Source organism: Balaenoptera ricei, chromosome 18 (assembly GCF_028023285.1).
Source record: "Balaenoptera ricei isolate mBalRic1 chromosome 18, mBalRic1.hap2, whole genome shotgun sequence".
NCBI lineage: Eukaryota > Metazoa > Chordata > Mammalia > Artiodactyla > Balaenopteridae > Balaenoptera > Balaenoptera ricei.
Window position 1 is genome coordinate 19502198 of NC_082656.1, and position 19875 is coordinate 19522072.

General features: G+C 39.3%; 1 long non-coding RNA gene across 2 annotated transcripts in view; it reads left to right on the forward strand.

Moving 5' to 3' along the window:
- The first annotated feature begins 2689 nt into the window (after positions 1 to 2689).
- Positions 2690 to 19875, forward strand: part of LOC132352658 (uncharacterized) — a 50224-nt gene continuing 33038 nt past the window's right edge. For both annotated transcript variants that reach the window (XR_009498822.1, XR_009498823.1), the window contains exon 1: positions 2690 to 2794. This is a non-coding gene — a long non-coding RNA (uncharacterized LOC132352658). The remainder of the gene's footprint in view (positions 2795 to 19875) is intronic.

Sequence of the window (19875 nt, forward strand, 5' to 3'; positions counted from 1 at the left end):
ACTCATGGCTTCTTTTTGGTCCTCGACCTACTTGACCTTTCTTGCAGTTAACACAGTTAAGCACTTCCTCTTTCTTAAAACTTCCCTAGTCTTCCACAAATCCATGATCTCCTTGTTCACCTCCTCTCTCCTGTTACTTCATAAGCTCCTCCACTAGCTCTCCCAGCAGTGCTATTCAAAGTGTGGTCCTTGGACCAGTGCCGGTCTGTAAACTGCTCGTGTTTAGTCCACAAGGAGATAAGTACAGAGGTTAAGAGTAAATGCTTAGCAGCATTTATAGGAGTTTCACATTTCAGCAATATCCAAGCACGTGATCATTGGACGCCCCTCATTAAACAGAGTGTAGAGTGGTTCAGATGTTCTCCAACCTGCGTGGTGAGTTGCAGGTCAGTGGCATGATTGTGTCCTTGTCATGTGCCGTAGGACCACATTAGTGAAGGAGTGAAATTTTTAAGGTTAGTTTGTCAACTGTAACCCAAAAGTGAATACAAATCTGTGAAAATGTAAATATTTGTTTACTTTTATAACTTTGTTATTTTTACAGTCATTTTAATTTTTAATCAAGCCCGTTTTTTGAAATTCGTAACTAAACTTGGGAAGTAAAATTTGTGTCATTTGTTTTTAACCCTAAATTGTAGGTGGTGAAATAAGCCTCACTGTCCTGTTTCATCAAGAAAAGGCACATCAGTAGTGGGTTAGTAATAATAGTAGTAAACCAGATAATAACCAGAGAAGTGATTCCAAGAGTTAAAGATCTGAGTGTTTGTACGAATTTTACTCAGAAATAATCCCCCATCTACTGAGCTCACAGCCATAAGTCATAGTAAAGTACTAAAATCATGAACTGACTAATGAAGCAATAAAGCCATCAAATTTCAATGGCATTTACATATAAAATATAAAGAAACTATGAATGTGATAAAACATTTTGAATTTTTATTTTCCATGAAAATAAACACACGTAGGGAATTCATGGATCCAGAATCCATTTCTTTCATTCAAAGATAATTTAAATGTAACTATAACTTAATAGGATAAATCTTTGGAATGGGCTACTGATGAAGAATTAAAGATGAATTTTGAAAATAAAGCATCATTTGCTTCATTTGAGATAAAAATTAAAACTGAATATCTGAGCTTGCAGAAATTGTTTTAAAATCTCTTCCTCCAGGGAATTCTCTGGCAGTCCAGTGGTTAGGACTTGGCGCTTTCACTGCTGGGGCCCGGGTCCATCCCTGGTTGGGGAACTAAGATCCCGCAAGCTGCATGGCCAAAATAAATAAATAAATGAAATAAAATCACTTTTTCCATTCCCTTAAACATACCTTAAACATACCTTAAACATACCTTTGAGAGACTGATTTCTCTGCTATTAGTGTTCTCAAATACAACATAGAAACAGTTTAGATATACATTGTCTCCTGCTAGTGGCATTGTCAGCAATCCAACCTAGATTAGAGGATTTAACAAGCAAGAAGCACATTCATTTGTCATGTTAAAAACTTTAAATATTGACAAACTTAAAATATTAAATACTGTCATAGTATTTAATATGAGAAATTGCCAGTTCATTACCAACCTTTTGTTTAGTTGTTATGACCATGGAATGATAGAAAATTAAGAGTGTATTAGCAATTCTCTATATTAATCACCTATATGTACACTTGCAGTGAACAAAATGCAGTTTCTTTACTTTTTTCTTTTATCCTATGTTATTTTTTGTTTTAATTCTGTTTTTTGAAATGTAATTTTATGTCTGTTTAAAATACTTAAAGCGTGAGCTTGTGTTTGATGTGCCTTTTTTGTTTTCATTTCATTTTTCTAGTACTTTTTAAAATTTTATTTTCCAAAAGTTTATTTTTCATGAAAAATTGGAAAAGAAAGGAAAGTTCGTTCCTTCACAGATAGTGTGAGATAGCACTGGCCTAGAAGATCTTCAACTCTCTTCTCTTCTTGCTCTATTTCATTCCCATGATTTAAATCACCTCCCATATGTGTGTTCTTAGATTCTTTCTGGTTTCAGGAAACAGAGACCTACTCAGTTTACCTGAATTATTCAGGGTTTATGATTAGTTTAGGGGGAAAAAGTGAAAAAAAAAAAAAAAAAAGAAAAAGAATCCCTGCTGCTGCATTCATGTATCTTGTCATCCATCCAACAGCAGGCAATGTGAATGTTGTTATTCTTCATCTCTTTGTACTGTTCTCCTGCCACAATGACCTACTCTCCATGCCATCAGTTCACACTCATGAGGAGAGAGAATATGATTGATTTCCCTACTAAACTGTAATTTATATTAGCAGGATCAGACAACATAATTTGCGGGGCCCAGTGGAAATGAAAATGCAGAGCCTCTTGTTCAAAAGTTATTGAGACTTTCAAGATGGTGACAGCAGAACACTAAACCAAGCGCGAGGCCCGTCTAACATGGAGTGTTATAGAACTGCACGGCTCACGTGCCTATAAAGCCAGGTCTGTCCGTGAGGGTAGATCTATGTCTGTTCTGCTGACTAGGGTGCCCCCATGCCTGGCATGTACCCACAACACTGAGCAGTCAGTTGGGCTTGATACCAAAGGGTAGCTAGTTTAGTACTATAGTATTATATTAGTTTCCCCTCCTTCCCTGCCCACTCCCCTTTGTCTTCTCTCCTGTTTCTCTCAAATTGACCTCAGGCTCTATTTTCTAGAGAACCCAAGCTAAAAGATGTGGCATCAGGAGTGTCCTGCAGACGATCGGGATGGGATATTGGAGTTGAGTTCCTCACTGATTTTGTGGTGATAAAGACCCAGGGTATGGTAAGTAGGACCATACAGTGATATCATAACTACTAAGCTTCTCCCCTGTGGCCCATTGGGGTGCAGTGCACACAGACAGTGGGGCACTGGAACATGTGATAGCTGTGGTGCTTGAACAGTATGGGGATAATAGGATAGAATGGATTCTGTTGGTGGAATTGTAAACCTTGCAAAAGAAAATGATACCTCAGGGCAGCCAACTGTCACCTTAAGGCACCCTGAGAAAGTGAGAGGGCCTCTATTGGCAGTTTTTTAAAAGACTGATTTCCTATAGCCTAAAGCAAACTATACTAAGAATCAGGCCTGGGACCTGATTATAAGGGCAGCAGAGCTGAAAAAGCAACTAAATGCATAGACTTGAAGGGTCTCCTATGTCCACATTTAGTCCCTGAAAGGAAAAAGACAGCTAAGACCTAGGAATGGGACATTTGAGTGGGTGACCCTGAGAATACTGAATCCCCCAATTCTCCCCTGTGGGACACTGGAAAAGATTTAGCAACTGGCTCTCAGGAGGGGCATGCAGGGAAGGGCCATATTTGTAGCATTTGCCAACTTCTGTTGAATAAACACTCTCAACTTAATCAATTTCAAGCTACCAACATAATGTCACTAAACAGAGTTGAGAAGAGATGTACACAGTTGGCTCCTGAGAGTTGATATGAGCCAGCTTGAACCCACCAGTGCCCTGAACCCCTCTGGCTGGTAGAAACATCATCTCTTCTCTTGCCTGTAAATCATGCAGTGACTCCTGAAGCAAGTGGCTCTCCAAAGGGACTTGCAGCCATTTGCCAGTGTAACTATGCACTGGAAAAAAAGAAATGCCCAGAGTCTTCAAGAACTGTTAGATACAGCATCTGAGCTAACACGATACCATCCTGATTCTCCAGTTAGAATCGGGACCAATGGAATTTTGGCTCAACTCCAACTTATAGTAGGTCCAGTAGGTCTATGAACACATTCTGTGGTTAAGTCACTGAATGTATAATTAGGACAGATAACTCTTAACAAGTGGCAAAATCCTCACATCAGTTCCCTGACCTGTGGAGTACTAGCCATTATTTAGGATGGGCCATGTAGAGGTCCCTGAAACTGGCACTTATACCCCCAAGCCAGGAGAGTAATTTAGAAGGAGGACAGCATCTTAGAAAGAACTGTGAAGACTTACATCACTATCAAAGATTTAAAGGATGGAGAGATTATGATTTCCATTATATCCTCATTCAACCAATTCTTCTGTCTGACCCCTGCAAAAATGGGATCATGGCAGATGACAGTAGACTACCATAAACTTGACCAGTTGATAGTCCCATTAGAAGTTGCCATGCTTCATGTGGTATCTTCACTAGAGCAGATCAACATGGACTTTGGCATTTGGTATAGAGGTATTGATTGGTAAATGTGATTTTCCTGAGTTCCATCAGTAGGAAGGATCAAAACCACTTTACCTTTGTATAGAAAGGAGAGGAGTACACATTTACTTTCTAGCCTCAGAGCTATTTTAACTCTGTCCTCTGTCCTGGTGAGCATGAAGGGGCAAATAATCTAGATCAATGCCTCTTAAGCTATCTGTGGTGAAGGACCCGTTTGTTTGTTTGTTTGTTTTCAATATGCTTAAAGTAGTACTTTTGGAAATTACTGAACTTGCCCGGTACATAACTTACTGCACATGCTAATCACCACATGAGTTTGACTGTAACCAAGATGATCTGTACCCTGTTCAATAAGATGAGTCTTCTGATCATGTTCTTGGAGGTCACAGCCATGTCAAATTGCTATAAAAGGCTCTAAACCTAGAATTTCAAATTTCTCAATTTATCTCACCATGAGCCAGTAACCAAGAGTTTACCATCCAGCACCAGTCTGTAGACTGCACTTTGAATAGCACAGTCTAAATGGCCTAGTAAAACACATGCATGTTGCAGAACACAAGATAGACTCTAAGGTAATCCAAGAGCTTGCACATCAATGAAGTTTTTAGGATTCCAATGGTCTGGGAATGCTAGGAATATCACCTTTAATGTAAAGAACAAGTTGTTGCACCTCTCACCTCTTACCATTAAGAGAAAGACTCATCACTTTGCGGACCTCTTTGGAGTTCGAGGGCGGCATATACTGTCTCTGGGAATATAACTGCAACCCATTCATCAGATGACTTATAATTGCTAGTGGGTGCCCAGAGACATCTCTAGATCAGGTCCAGCCTGCAGTGCAAGAAGCCCTGCTACTTGAGCTGTATAATCTAGCAGATCCAATGGGATGAGAGGTAATTGTGGTGAATAAGTGATGTATAGAGTCTCTGGCAAGCCCTAGTATCAGTTATAGCCCTAAGTTGCTGGAGCAAGGCAATGTCTTCTACAACAGAGAATTACTCTCTATTTGAAAAATCAGCTCTGTTTTTGCTCCTGGGCCCAAATGCAGACTGAATGGGAGACCAAGTGCCTAAGCAGTAGGAATAGCTCATCATGAGCTTATTATGATCCACTGAATTATAAGGTCTGGCAGGCGCAGCATCAATCTGTGGTACAATGGATACGGTACATTCAGGATCAGGCCCAAGCAGAGACCAAGAAGGCATGAGTAAGTTATGTGAACAAATAATCCTAACTCTTATATCACAGACCTCTCCCTCAGTTCAGTCCTTTGGCCTAAGGGGGCCCTCTAAGACCAACTGATGGAGGAGGAAAGATCTTGGACCTAGTTTACATGCACTGCTTAATGCCCCAAAGTACAGTGATGATGAGAAATCCTCCCTTGGGCAGACTTGTGAACAGTACCCTTGATTACTTCTTAAGAGGAAGAAGTGGCCTGAAATGTGGATATACATGAACTTCTGGGCAGAGATGAATGGCTTGGCTAGTTGGTCAGAACCTGGAAAAAAATGATTAGAATATTAGGGACAGTTTGGTCTGGAAAGCAGAATATGGATGGATCCAAGGGAGTGAGGATAAAGTGTTTATATCTTTGTGTCTCGTGTTAATTTTCACCAGAGAGCATCTATCACAGAAGAGGTTCTCAGGCACCAGGTGAACAAGATGACTTGTCTTGTGGCATCAACTAGCAAAAAGATCCCATGATAGAGAGGTCATGGTGGCAAGGATGAAAGTCTTGCATGGGTCCAAAAATATGGACTCCTCACCAATTCTGATCTAGCTAGAATTCCCAACTTGCTATTTGCAGAGACCAAAACTGAGCCTTTGATATGGCATTACTCTTTGAGAAGACCAGTCAGCCACTTGATGGCAGATTGGTTACATTGGACCCCTTCTACCTTAGAGGAGGCAGTGATTAATCCTTATCAGAACTAGTACCTAATCTGGTTATGAATTTGCCTTCCTTGCCCTCAGTGCCTCTGCCAGCACCACGACTCAAGAATTTATGGAAGCCTGATATATTGACATGATTTCTCTCACAACAATGGCTCAGATCAAAGGATCCATTTTATGACAAAAGAAGAGAAACAATGAACACACGACCATGGGACCCTATGGTCTTGCTGTATGACTCATCTGTATTTGTTAGATCTTGTTGCATAACAAAACACTCCAGACTTAGTGCGTGGTTTGGCACTGCCCTACAAAATACAATATAAGCAACAAACCAACAGCTAATATATGGCGCTGTGGCCCCCAACAACTAAAATATAAAGGTGCAAGAAATAAAGAGTGGAGATAGAATTAGCCCCTTGTAGTGGATGGATGCTGTTGGTGCTTTGCTTAAATCTACTGGCACACTCATCCCCCAGCTAATGTGAGTGTTGACTGAGAATTGTCCTCAACCAAACAGGAGTTGCCTCATCTATGAAATCTATACTCCCCGACCCCCAACAAACCTTAGCCAGTGATTGACTGACATGAGGGTACAAAAGGGTAGAGGAGAGACAGATGAAGATTATCATCCTTGGTGTTATCTTTATCAGCAGGGGGTTTAGCTTGACTCAACCTTCTTGCCTTAAGTCTTTTCAGAGATTGTGGCTGGACACCATCTTGAATAGGACTCTGTGACAAAATGGACTTGTTCCTTCCCCCTTAGGAAAGAAGTGAGGGCATGAGCTTCTCACAAAAACTGATGCCCTTCTTATAGTATGGGGGTGAATATAATGGGAAGGCATGAATGAAAATGAGTGGTGCAAGAGATATATTTTATCAAACACTGCTTATGTACTCAGATGCTCTTGTGCTTGCCTCAGCAACACTTATACTAAAATCAGATGCTCTTGGCCTCACTGGCTGCAGGGCCATTAGCCACTTGGTTTGTCCCAGGCAACACTGGCAACCAACTCCTGTGGGGTATACTGCTATGGCAACAGACTTCACATGAGCACAGCCTGATGGTGGCTCACCTTATACCCAGACGATATATCTCCCATCCTATCCTGGAGTTTTTCTTTTGGCAGTGAGGCATGAGATGCTGCAGGACCAGGCAGTACCTACACATGCACAACCCAGAAATGTGGGAGATTTAATGTCTGAGAAGAAAAGGTTTGACAAGGGGATATAGCAGATAAATTCTTTGTCTTCTTCTTCCCAGAAGTTTGTTCTGAGATTAGAGTCATTTATATTGTCTTTCGAAAGATGCTCTCATAAGACTGAGAAATTAGTTGTATATAATACCTACTGACGTCAAGTTCATAGAAGGAGCAATGAAGTGCATATACATTTAGGAAAAGGTCTCAGAGGATGAACAACAATGTGCAGACAGAGGTTATTTCTCTTCATTCACTTTACTATATTATTTTTTTTATTGGGGTATACTTGTTTTACAATGTTGTGTTAGTTTCTACTGTACAGGAGTTCCCTGTGCTATACAGCAGGTTCTCATTTGTTATGTATTTTATTTTATTTTATTTTTTAATTTAATTTTATTTATTTTTTTTATACAGCAGGTTTTTATTAGTTATCCATTTTATACATATTAGTGTATATATGTCAATCTCAATCTCCCAATTCATCCCACCCACCCCCTTTTCCCCCCTTGCTATCCATATGTTTGTTCTCTACATCTGTGTCTCTATTTCTGCCTTGTAAGCCAGTTCATCTGTACCATTTTTCTAGATTCCACATATATGTGTTGACATACGATACTTGTTTTTCTCTTTCTGACTTACTTCACTCTGTATGACAGTCTCTAAGTCCATCCGTGTCTCTACAAATGACCCAGTTTTGTTCCTTTTTATGGCTGAGCAACATTCCATTGTATATATGTACCACAACTTCTTTATCCATTAATCTGTAGATGGACATTTAGGTTGCTTCCATGACCTGGCTATTGTAAATAGTGCTGCAATGAACATTGGGGTGCATGTGTCTTTTTGAATTATGGTTTTCTCTAGGTATATGCCCAGTAGTGGGATTGCTGGGTCATATGGTAATTCTATTTTTAGTTTCTTAAGGAACCTCCATACTGTTCTCCATAGTAACTGTATCAAGTTACATTCCCACCAACAGTGCAAGAGGGTTCCCTTTTCTCCACACCCTCTCCAGCATTTATTGTTTTCAGATTTTCTGATGATGCCCATTCTAATGTGTGAGGTGATACCTCATTGTAGTTTTGATTTGCATTTCTCTAATAGTTAGTGATGTTGAGCAGCTTTTCACGTGCCTCTTGGCCATCTGTATGTCTTCTTTGGAGATATGTCTACTTAGGTCTTCTGCCCATTTTTTGATTGGGTTGTTTGTTTTTTGATATTGAGCTGCATGAGCTATTTGTATATTTTGGAGATTAATCCTTTGTCCGTTGATTTGTTTGCAAATATCTTCTCCCATTCTTATGGTTGTCTTTTTGTCTTGTTTATGGTTTCCTTTGCTGTGCAAAAGCTTTTAAGTTTCATTAGGTGCCATTTGTTTATTTTTGTTTTTATTTCCATTACTCTAGGAGGTGGGTCAAAAAGGATCTTGCTGTGATTTATGTCAAAGAGTGTTCTTCTTATGTTTTCCTCTAAGGGTTTTATAGTGTCCGGTCTTACATTTAGGTCTCAAATCCATTTTGAGTTTATTTTTGTGTATGATGTTAGGGAGAGTTCTAATTTCATTCTTTGACATGTTGTTGTCCAGTTTTCCCAGCACCACTTATTGAAGAGACTGTCTTTTCTCCACTGTATATCCTTGCCTCCATTGTCATAGATTAGTTGGCCATAGGTGCAGGGGTTTATCTCTGGGCTTTGTATCCTCATTCACTTTATTTTTATACGGTAAGTTTAGATTTGTACAGTTCCATGTATTGTGTTTTATAATAAGAAAAAACTATAGTTTTTAATTTAAAAATATATACAATCACCGTTGTGAGATTCTTACATTATATGTAAAGTTTTATAATATTAGTTCATCAGAGTTGCATATTATAATCACTAGAGCAACCAATCTCCAAAAAATGAAAAAAAGGCATAACTAAAATACAAATACACTCTAATTAAAAAGCAGCAAATGTCAGGCTGGATAAAAAAGGAAGACATGACGATATGCTTTTTACAAGAGATTTACTTTAAATATGAAGACACAACTAGGTTAAAGTGATGGACATAAACATGCCATGAAAACTTTAATCATAAGAAAGTTAGAGTGCCTATTTCAATATAAAAGAAAGTAGGCTTCAGAACAAGGAGTTTTACCAGAGATGAAAAGGACATTTCATGTTGATAAAAGGGTCACTCAAGAAGATACAACAGTTTTAAATATGCATATGTCAAATATAGCTTCAAATTCATGATGCAAGAATTGACAGAACTAAAGGGAGTAGTAGACAAATCCTTAATTATAGTTAGCGATAATAGTACTTCTTTCACAGGAATTGATAAAACAAATACACAAAAATAATTGAGAATTTTCCAGAGTTTTTGTATTGATCTCTAATTTCAATCTGCTAAGCTCAGAAAACATACTCTGTCTGATTTCAGTCATTTGAGATTTATTCACTCTTGTTTTATGGCCCAATCTGTGGTCTATCTTGGTGAATGTTCTATGTGCCTTTGAAAAGATGTATATCCTGCAGTTGTTGACTGTAATAGTCTATAAATATCAATTAGGTTAATTTTTATATACAGTGTGATGTGGGAGTTATGGCCCATTTTTTTCCATATAAATACTCAGTCATTTCAGTACTATTTGTGAAAATCTTTATGAACAGAATATATAAAGAACTCCTCTAACTCAATAATAAAAAGACAAACAACACAATTTTTTAAATGGGCAAAATACATGAAAAGACATTTCCCAAAGAAAGATATGTGAGTGGCCAATAGCACATGGAGAAATGTTTAGTATCATTAGACATTAGGGAAATGCAAATTAAAACCACAGTGACATACTCTACAACAACTAAAGTGCCTAAAATTAAAAAGATGGCAACACCAGATGATGGTATGGATGTTTAGCAACCAAAACTCTCATTCATTTATGGTGGGAGAATGTAGTACACACATTCTTAAGATGGCCCTCTTTGATCCCTGCCCCTTAGTATTCATGCCCTATGTGCTCCCCTCCCCTTGAATATGGTGGAACTTGTAATAGAATATGGCAATAGAATGTAGCAAAGGAGATGGGATGTACGTGATTAAATGTATTTGATTACATGATTACATTTTATAAGATTGTACCACTCATCTTTCTGGGGTCCCTTGCTCCTTTGCTGGCTTTGAGGAAGCAGCTGGCCATTTAAGGAACCCCACATGGTAAGGAACTACAAGCAGCCTCTAGAAACTGAGGGCAACCTCCAGCCGACAGCCAGCAAGAAATTAGAGCCCTCCAAAAGGATATCCAAAGGACATGAATTCTGCCAACAACCACATGAGTCTGGAAGCAGATCCTTTCCCAGGTGAGCCTCCATGTGAGAAAGCAGTCTGGTTCAACACCTTGATTGCAGCCTCACAAAGGATAAGCTAAGTTGTTCCTGACCCATGGAAACAGGGAGATAATAAATGTGTGTTGCTTTAGGCTGTTAAGTTTGTGGCAATATTATTAAGCAACAATAGAAAACTAATACAGACTATAAAATGGTACAACCACTTTGGGAGATGGTTTGACAATTTCTTAGAACATTAAACATACACCAACCATGTGACCCAGATATTCCATACTCAAGAGAAACATTAGTTGGGAGTTCCCTGGTGGTCCAGTGGTTAGGACTTGGTGCTTTCACTGCCAGGGCCTGGGTTCAATCCCTGGTCAGGGAACTAAGACCCCGAAAGCCGCACGGTGTGGCCAGAAAAAAAAATCCTAAGAAACGTAAGTCCACAAAAAAGACCCATACATAAATATTCATAACAACTTCATTCATAACAGCCAAAAATCAGAAAAAACAAATTTCCATCCACACAAGAGTAGATAAAGAAATTGTGGGGCTTCCCTGGTGGTGCAGTGGTTGAGAATCTGCCTGCCAACGCAGGGGACGTGGGTTTGAGCCCTGGTCTGGGAAGATCCCACATGCCGCGGAGCAACTAGGCCCGTGAGCCACAATTACTGAGCCTGTGCGTCTGGAGCCTGTGCTCCACAACAAGAGAGGCCGCGATAGTGAGAGGCCCGCGCACCGCGATGAAGAGTGGCCCCCGCTTGCCACAACTAGAGAAAGCCCTTGCACAGAAACGAAGACCCAACACAGCCATAAAAATAAATAAATTAATTAATTAATTAAAAAAAAAAGAAATTGTGGTATATTGATACAATATAATGAATTCTACTCAGCAATAAAATGGAATAAACTTTTGATAGACACAAAACATGAATGAATCTCAAAAACATTATGCTAAGCTAAAGAAACCAGACACAAAAGAGTGTAAACTGTATGATTCCATTTATGTGAAGTCCTAGAACAGGCAAACCTAATCTATGGTGAAAGAAATTGAACCAGTAGCTGCCTCTGGGGATTCAAGGGCAGGCATTGACTTGAAAAGGACACGAGATAACCTTCTGCAGTGATGAACACGCTCCCTAGCTTGATGGATTACGCAGGTGTATGTATTTGTCAAAACATTTTGAACTGTACACATAAGAGCTGTGCTTATCATTATATGTAAATTATACTTTAATTTGAAAAAAATAAAAAACAAAGGACAACGGAAATACTTGTTTGGTAAATGATAGTTCATATGTCTCAAGCCAAATTACCCCAAGATGCTTGTAAAGATAAAGGGAAAAGCATAGACCATTTGCCATGTGGAGTCTGTAAGAACATAGGGTTCCAGAGGAAAAGGCACCTTCTGATTGGTTCTGCTCTCTCAGTTGACCTTTGTGCCTGGAGCTTCATGGACTCAATCCACCCAAAGAAGATTGTTCCACCCAATGAATGCTGTGAACTCTATAGCCCATATTTAATCAATAAGTAGTCACAATATGACCTATACACAAACAAGGCTACTGAAATAACTATCATCCTTATCATGCGGTTACTTCAAACAAGATCTGACTTTCACCCATTAGCAGAGATAATACTTAATTCAAAATAATATTTGTTGTGGCACTCTGCTCAGCAATGTATGGAGATTAAATTATCAAAAGACCTAGGAGTGAAAAACTGTCAAGGACATCAAAAACAAGAAAAGTCTGAAAATCTGGCATCGTCTAAGGAGCCTAAGGAGAAATAACAACTAAATGTAATTTCATATCCTGGATGGGATCTTGGAACAGAAGGACATTCAGTTAAAAACCAAGGAAGTCTAGAGACTTCCCTAGCGGTCCAGTGGTTAAGACCTTGTCCTTCCAATGAAGGGGGTGCAGGTTCGATCCCGGGTCAGGGAGTAAGATCCCACATGCTGTGCAGCGTGGTGAAAAGATTAAAAAACAACAACAACAACCAAGGAAGTCTAAATAAAGTATGGACTTTATGAATAATAATCAGAAAATATTGGTTCATTAATTGTAGGAAATGTCCTATACTAATGTAATATGTTAATAATAAGAGAAATCGTGTGTAGGGGTGAGAGGATATATGGGGTATCTCTGTACTATTTTCTCAATTTTTCTGTAAGTATAAAACTGCACTAAAAAATAAAATCTATTTTTTTTAAAAAAGACCATGAGAACAAGCTTTTATATCACGGTAGGTAGGATCTGGGAAACAAGCAGTGTAAGAGACTTATCACATACAAAAGACTAGAGGACAGGTTTAAGTCATAGGGTCAGAAGGAAAGGGGCAGCACGCCAGGAACAGAACAGTGGTTTTAAATCTGTTACTGTCTCTACGAAGTCCCTTTCCTCCAAATTGTTACTTCAGTTGTAGCCAGCTTCAACCAACCTCTCCTCTGGCAGCTGCTATTGTTTCTGTTTTCACCCCCTACCAATCTGGACATGAGACATCTACAAGTTCCCCCAAATAAATTACTGGCATTAAAATATTAACAAGAAATGTAGTCATTTTTGATGATCTTGTAGGGAAAATGGAGAAGACATTTATGTTGAACATGACAAACAATTTTTAAATCCCCTTTAAATTGGAGATTTATAAAGATGTTATTGGGACAGTTGGGGAAATTTTAATATATACAGAATATTAGATATTGTATTGCATCAAGTTTAAGTTCCTGAGTAGGATAATTGTATTGTGGTCACATAGGAGAATGGCCTTGTTCTTAGGAGACACATACTGAAGTATTTAGTGGTGAAGTTTCATGATGTCTACCTACAATTTTCAAATGGTCAGAAAATTATATATATATATATATATATATATATATATATATATATATATATACACACACACACATGCTTAAATTTCTCTCTGTATGTACTTTTTATCTGCTTATCTATATACAAAATGTAAATACACACACATCTATAAAAATGTACTCTTTCTCTGTCTCTATACATGTATATGCAATGGGTATACCAGTGTTCATTGTACTATTTTTGCAACTTCTCTAAAAGTTTGGTATTTTTCAAAATAAAACATTTGTGGGAATCTCCTTCAATATATCTGTTCTCCAAAATCCACAATTGACTCCCCACTACCAGGGATCTCTCTTGAATACTCTTTCTCCAGTCCTGCCCCATCTTTGATGGCTCTGGAGCTTTATACAAGATTTCTTTTTCCCTCCCACTTCAAATATGTCTCCTTGCTATTTGTACAAAGAATTTACCTCTGCTTGGCTTCTATCCTCAAATTCACAATCCTAAACTCATCAAAATTTCCAATGAAACCTAGGGGGCTCTAGTCGATAAGACCTACCCTCCCGAGAAGACAGTCTAGCAAACCATCATTGCAACTGAGCATGTGTTTTTGAGATATCTTCCCTACTCCAGGTAACATAATGAAATATTCCCACCAAGCGCTACCTCAAAAGAATTCTGCGGAATGGAATTTTCATTTCATGTCACAACTGGAGGATTCCAACACTGTTCCAAATTAGGAGGACTGCTTCTATTTCTGAAGTTACTGCATGTCATCCAACCTCACTTTCAGCTTTCAGCATACTGACAAAAGTTTTCACACAGAAGTGCTAAACTTCCAGAGATGTCACAAAGGAAGAACAACTAGTTGAGCTAATAGCCAGGGGCTTTCATAGTAAGGACTCTAAGAAGGATTTCTAGTGATTGAAAGATTAACTATTGATTTCTACAGCCCCAATTACTGTTAATTTCTTACATTGAAGGCTTCAGAAGTGATTGACCTATTCCAAAACTATAAGCATAGGGCAATGTACCACATACTAACTGTCAGTAGATCTCTAAGATAAATGAGCAAGAGACTCTGATAGGTACACATAAGTAAACAGAGTTTGACGTAATTACTAAACTTCAAGTCAGGATACCTGGGTTTGCCTCTGCTGCCCATTTAAGTCCTTCTCTCCTTTTTCTCCTCTTCTGGACCACTTTTCTCCAGTAAGCCTGATTTCTTCATGTTGAACTATCTGTTCAGAGACTCCAAAATAGCACCCTTCACCCCCCATGTGCCTTCTACACCTGTACACTTCGTTCCCCTTGTTATCTCCACCACAAAATGGTACCCCACATGGTGCAGTTTTTACCATTTACAAAGCTCTTTCATGTATATTGACTCAATTCTCTCAATAATTCAATGGTATGTATTTTATTAAACCCTTTTTACAGTTGATTTGAACCTGAAGTTTGAAGAGGTTAAGAGGTTGTCCAAGATCACACATCTATTAAATGGCAAAGCCAGAAATTCAACCCGGATTGTGATTTCAAATCTAACATTCTTTTTTTCTCACTTCAGATAAAATTCCAATTTCAGTGGTCTAGGTTAAAGTATCCTTCCTGAATATGCTAGAAAAACAGGAAATCCCATGAAGTCAGTATGAATATCATAATGAAAACAAAAGAGATGTTGGATATTCATCTATTTTCTCTTCTTTCTTCTTCCTCTTGATTCTCTCTTCCTTCTCTTCCAATTAGAAAGAGGATCCTTTCACAATGCCTCTCCTACTTCCTTTTTTCTTCCCCCAAACACCTTTTATTCTTTTGCTAGTTCAATGGAGACCCACATCCCACTCAGATCTGCTTCTCAATGGCAAAACTAGGTTAGGGGATGCTATTAATAAAAGTAATGGTTTCATTTTTAGCTCACAAAACCAGCTGTGTTAGAAATAGTAACCTTATTTTCCCCCAAATTATTTTCTATTTAGAGCCCCTACCCTCTAAGTGGCAAATATTTAAATTTAGTCAATATACACCCAAGAGATATATCTAATTTCTGGGGTGCATGTGGAGTGTCAAAGCATTGGGAGTTGTGACATCTGGTCCTTGACTCTTATCACCTTGGCTTCCATTTAGCCATCCATCATCTCGTTTCATATTTGTTTACTGGACATACAGGCAACATTGCCATAATCCCATTTAAAAGGCCCGTGTAGGTTTAAGAACTATCCTTTCAACTTCTCTACAGACTCTGGGGTGCAAAAAACTCATTCCATTGCCAAGCTGAGTCACAGAAACTGTGGGGTGCTACCTAAAACCCCATCCACTCCTGTGGCACTCTCAGGCCACAGAACCATCCATCTGCTTCCAGGCTACACTGTGACACATGGGACTCTGTAAACTGTCCCAGACTCATACCCACCACACAGTCCTTCGGTCTCTGAGATCTTGGGTTTCCTTGGGCCTCTTTTTAAGAACACGTCTAGATTACCTCTCCTCTTGGTTCCCACAAACTTACCTGGTGTTTCTATCATTTCACTCCTCCCCACTGGAGCAAGATCAGTCCCCTCTTCAGTGACCCACAAGGCAAGTTCTCCCTTGTTCCATTGCCATCTGGATTTTCCCTTTCCTCTCAACCCAGAAGATCTTTGATCTGAAGTCAGGAAGCTTTTCTCTGGTTCATTATATTCTTTTACATAATTGCTTATGCTGAGTCCTCCTCACAGGGTTTATGAAGATTCAATGAGATATCTAAAAAAGTGTTAATCAAAAATGAGTTAAGGGACATACCTGGTGGTCCAGTGGTTAAAAAAAAAATGAGTTAAATTTGGCCATAATAGAATGTTTAAGTCACAAGGACTTTTTAATCCAGAGAAGTTTGTGAAAATAATTTTCCATTAAAAAGATAATTTCTGAATCTGTCGTCTTTCACTTATGAATGGAAACTTTTATTTTCACAGTTAACATGGCTTTTATTTCAACTAGCTAGAGTACAGCTTTACCTTCTTGTTACAGCCTTCCTTTTCCTTTGTCATAGGACATGAAATATAATTATAGAATGTACAATTTTGTAATAACTTGTTCTAGGGGTTAGTTCATTTTCTTTCCCTTTTCAATTTAATTTCTCTTTCTGAAAACAACTGAGAAAATTTGTTAGGCCCTTTTTATGCACAGATATGGGGAGAATATAATGTAGAAGACCCATAAACTCTCTCCTCAAACAGCTTATGATCTTTTTAGAAAACAAAATCTAGACATAAATGAAATGTTAAATGGCAAGATAAGGGTGTGAGTGTAAAATGTGCTGTTAGAAAATTATTCCAAGTTGTCTGAGTTTTTATTAGGATCTCTAGGAAACTAGAATTTTGAGAAATTTGTGGCTCTTAAAGAAGGGTTATATTATTTTTTGATTGACATTATTTTCTAACAGAATGAGGCCAATTAACAGATCTCACTAAATAAAGAAATGAGGAAAAAATATTTTTGTAGAATTCAAGAAGCCAGAGTTCTAAACCTACCTTTGCCCTTTGTATACTGTGTAAAAGCTGTGTGTGTGTGTGTGTGTGTGTGTGTGTGTGTGTCCACACTTGCCTTGGTATTTTGGGTGGACCAGAGGGGAAAAGAGAGAGGCTCAGGAGAATGAACTAGAGGAGAAGCCATTCACCCACTCCTGCAGCTGTCTAATATCTGAATGTCACATGGAAGGAAAAAATTCATAGCTGTCACAAATGTGGTGGAACTATTGAAAGTGCATGAAGTTACAGCACTACACCTGTACTCACCAGCTGGTGAAGCCTATGACAGTAACTTCCATATTTATTTTTGTTAATTTATTCATCCAGTAAATATTTACCAAGCCCCTACCACGTGGGTACTCAGGATCTAGCGGGGAGCCTTTATAGACCGAGATTCTGCCCTCATGAATCTTACAAGCTGATTGGGAGGAAGACATTAAAAATTACTCAGCTTTATAATTACAGAGTATGAAGGAATGGGATGTAGAGCTATAAAGGGTATAATGAGGACTTCGTCTGCTCTGGGGACTCAAGGACAGCTTCCCTAAGGAAGTGACATTTGAACTGAGCTCTGAAAGATGAGTGGGAATCAATAAATTGAAGAATCAAAGAGAATGGCATGTGGAGAGGCCTCAAAGCAGGAGGGAGCATGGCATTTGAGGGACTAAAAGAAAATTAGAGCACATCACAGGAAGAAGGTGGCATGGGATAGGATCAGAGAGGTTGGAAAGGGCGTACAGGGCCTTGCAGGCCACACTGTGGGAGACAGGAAAGGATTTTAAATAAAGGAAGGACACAGTCGATTTCCTGACTGCTGTGTGGAGAGTTGAAAAGAGGAAAAGAATGGACACGAGGAGACCATTTAGGAAGCCATTTCATTACTGCCTATTGTGATAAGAGCATCCCCCTGTTCTTTCATCTGGATCTCCAAGCCCAAGGTCTACATAATAGAGGAGAAGCCCTTCAGGAGATCCCTCTGTCACCACGTCAGTCCTTGTGCTCATTGGCAGCCAGTCTTTCAGGACAATGAAGTCCCCTGGTGCACCCAAACCTCTGATGAACTGTGTGGGGCAAGAGTTCTGCATACCGATTGCAGGAAACACAGTGCCTAAGATGGAATGGCTAGAAGTAAGAGAGACAGGGATCTCTGCCTGTGGAGAGACCATTTGATAGAGACAGAGCTGAGCCTCCTCTGGGCTAATGGCGCCAGGCTGCATTCACTCACTCCTGGATGTTAGGTTTGGGGGATAGAATCCTTAGAGATGGAGGGGTAGGGATGTCAGTCTTGAGTACTTGAAAGCTGGATAAAGGAAACTTGAACTGATGTCAAACTTTTGCTCCAGCTGGTTTTATTGCCTGGTTCAGTTGGGGGAGTTGCTGCCACTGTTGTGGCTGGGATCCATGAATTACTCTTTTTATTTTTTCATTAATAATTTTTATATTTATTACATGATGAAATGATAATATTTTGGATACAGTGACTAAATAAAATACATTATTCAAACTAGATCTACCCATCCCTTTCACTCTTTTAAATGTAGCATGAATTACTCTTGAAATTAGTCACATAGTAAAGTTTGTGCCAATCTCTTTTGGTGTCCAGGAAATGAAAGTTACAGAATTGCAGTGAATGGAACCATGGACCGTTTACCAGCTCTGGTGGATCACTGAACTCCTAAAAACCCTATGTAAAGGGCTCTATCGGGGACTCTAGTTATGTTCATAGGAAGCCAACCGTCTTCATTTCACTCCAACAAAAGGCTGATTGTCTGTGAGACTTTGGTCACAGCTGTAGGATCCAGAGCCACCTGTTAGCTAAATAAAGGAATCTGGGAGTGTCAAACTGCTCAAGACTCTACATAAGGTTTGGCTGTTGGCAGATCCGCCAGGAAGCCTTGCATCAGAACTGTGGGGCCTGTGGACAAGTCCTTTCTTTGGGCCAACATGGAGTTTTTCCAGCATGTACACTGGTTAGGTATATGATTAGCTTCTCCATAATTTTACCCAGGAGAAACCTAGGAGTTGGCAGATAGCATGAGTCCTAGGAAGAAACAGGAGCTGGCAGCATGGAAGGCAGGTATCATAGACAGAGGCAAGTAGCAAGTTCAGTCTGTTGTCCAAGAAGCAGAAAAGATAGGTACTGCAGAATGCTCTACGCAAAGGTCAAGGTCAATACTTGATGCAAAGCTACTCCACTTCTCCACAGCCCACCTTCTAGGTTCAGCTGAATTAAGCACTTTAACATCAGGCATTTTGAAAAATAAAATAGATCTATTTAGTGGGTATTTGGACAAAACCCAAAATCTAGACAAGAGATCAACACCTTTCTAACATCCCACTTGTTACTTTGTTACTAGGGGCTCAATCAGATTTAAAACTAAGAAGAAGGGGTGGAATAGACAAGGCAATGACCCCTTATTTCCAATATCCTTCTCTGGGCTCCTTCAGGGGTTCTTTAGTATCCCTCAATATGCACCATATTTGACTCAGCTTCTATATCTATGTATTTATATGGCCCTTCATTCAGCTATTAAGGCAGTGCTAAATTTTAAGATTCTCTCTAATTGCTTTTTTTGACAAATGCAAAATGCCTGCAAATTTTAAAAATTTTATTTATTTATTTATTTATTTATTTATTTATCTATTTATTTATGGCTCCGTTGGGTCTTCGCTGCTGTGCATGGGCTTTCTCTAGTTGCAGCGAGCAGGGACTACTCTTCGTTGTGGTGCAGTGGCTTCTCTTGTTGTGCAGCTGGGCTCTAGGCGTGTAGGCTTCAGTAGTTGTGGCTCACGGGCTCAGTAGTTGTGGCTCGCGGGCTCAGTAGTTGTGGCTCATGGGCTCTAGACCGTGAGTTCAGTAGTTGTGGTGCACGAGCTCAGTTGCTCCGCGGCAGGTGGGATCCTTCTGGACCAGGGTCGAACCCATGTCCCCTGCATTGGCTGGTGGATTCCTAACCACTGTGCCACCAGGGAAGTCCTAGCCTGC